Here is a 1895-nt window from a genome sequence, read left to right as displayed (position 1 = left end):
CCGCTCCCTTTCCCTGACGCCCACATCCTCTCCCAGCTGCAGTCCAGTCTGTGCCCAGCTGCTCCTTTTGCCTTTAGTGCCCAGGGAAACCCCTCTGCTTTTCCCACGGGCAGCTCTTGCTCAGGCTGTGTGCATTGCCTGGGCTTTGGGCGAAGGCTTCCCTCACTCCAGGTCCCTCCCTCCAGAAAGGGGCTTCATTGCTTCTTCCCTGAGGCAGCAGGAAGGGCAGAAAGAAGCCTCAGCCAGGCCTGGGGTTGCCCAGAGAGCACAGACACACCAGTGCAAGCACCAGCCCCTCCAGGAAACAATAGATGCCAACCCAGATGCCTGGGTCCCTGCAGCTGTTCTCGGCCCAGGCTGGTGCAAACCAGCAGTCAGTGCAGGCCTGACCCACACAGAGCTGAAGACAAGAAGCTGCTTTCACTTGGGCCTGGTACACATGTGCCTGGGTCTGCGAGGGTCAGTCCAACAGACCTTATAGGGGCTTCAGTGGCCCAGGCCAGCTCTGTTGGGTGGATGAGCCCTGCGGTCCTTATGGATGGAAGAGGCTCTGCAATGAAACCCAGCATGTCCCACTCCTTACATGCACACAATCACAGTCATAGTAAGAAGGAATGGGAGGGACCTGTAAAATCATCAAGTCCAGTCCCCTGCCCTAGGCAGGAGGGAATTGGGCTTAAACAAGCTCCATGAGGTGCTTGTGCAGCCTCCTCTTGAACATCTCCGGGGATGGCCACTGTACTACGTCTGCTGGCAGTGTGCTCCACATTGTAGTTACCTTTACAGAAGAGAAGTTTTTCCCTATGTCTATCCTAAGGTTTTCTCAACTAGCTTGTGCCCATTGGACCTTGCCCTCCCGAGGGGTGACTTGCATGCACAAGCCCAGCCTGTCACCATCCCTTGTGGGTCACATGAGCCTGGACCAGACTGACCATGGGGAGGGCCCGCACTGGGCCAGTCTGCACCCAGATCAGGGTGCGAGATCTCTCACCTGCAGGGATCCCCCAGCCCTGCCCTGATCCTGCCTGGTTGTTGAGAGTGAGCAGGGGCTGTGGGGTGCGGGGGGTGGAGAGTACACACTCTCCCTGGGGAAGTGAGCCAGTCCCTGACAGCTCTGTATATGCTGGGGGTGCCTGGGCATGGCTGTAGCTCACAACAGGGGACAAATCCCTCTGGGAAGAGAAGCAGGGGCAGGAGCTGTCTCTGTTTTCAGCCTGGGTGTTGGGTGGGAGCAGGGGTTGGTGTCCTCAAGTGGGCAAATGTCACAGCCGGTCTGGGGACAGAGCAGGGGGAAGGTGCATTCACACTGGTGCTCTGAACAGACCCCATCCCAGACGGCTCATCTTCCCCAGCCTGCCCTTGCACAAGTGCTGCACGAGTCTCCTGTTCTTTCCCAGGGCTGCATTTCCCCAGGCCCCAAGTGGCCCCGGAGCCCAGGTCCTGTTGGGAGCCATTGGGATTTCTGCTCCTAGGTCACTGCGATGTGTTTGGAAACTGCATCGGGATGTGCAGCTTCTGGCACAACGGAGGCTGGCCAGTGCGGCACTGGGCCACGGGACTGGGATTGTGCAGTGCTCTGGGGGCAGACGGCCCCGGTCCCAGCAGTGTCCCAGGTCCTGTGTACACGGGGTGTCCTTGTCCCAGTGCAGTTCCTCCGGTGGAGACCCCTAGAGCAGAGACACGGCGGGGGGCTGGGACATGTCTTTTGTGCAGCTGAGCCCAGAGGTTTGGGGCAGTCAGTGGGGAAATGCCCCCTCCCCGCTCAACTGCCCCAGACTCACCAGCAATGAGTCCTGTTCTGCGGTGCTTAGTGCCCCTGTCAGTGCTCCCCCTGCCCTTCCCCTCCCCTCCCCACCCCACCCCGTGCGCCCAGCCCCATGCACCGCACTGCCCCT

At 60.0% G+C, this 1895-nt stretch overlaps 1 protein-coding gene across 1 annotated transcript in view; it reads left to right on the top strand.

Annotated features, from left to right (window-relative positions):
- The window catches only part of LOC102381291 (butyrophilin subfamily 1 member A1-like), a gene marked incomplete at its 3' end in the record, with an annotated part of 24277 nt that overhangs the window by 21211 nt on the left and 1171 nt on the right, over positions 1-1895 (top strand). The gene's annotated exons all lie outside the window — the stretch shown is intronic.

This window comes from Alligator sinensis, unplaced genomic scaffold, assembly GCF_000455745.1.
Source record: "Alligator sinensis unplaced genomic scaffold, ASM45574v1 scaffold1986_1, whole genome shotgun sequence".
In the NCBI taxonomy this organism is placed as follows: Eukaryota; Metazoa; Chordata; order Crocodylia; family Alligatoridae; genus Alligator; species Alligator sinensis.
The sequence above is the reverse complement of the archived record's forward strand: the minus strand, read 5'-3'. Positions and strand labels throughout refer to the sequence as shown.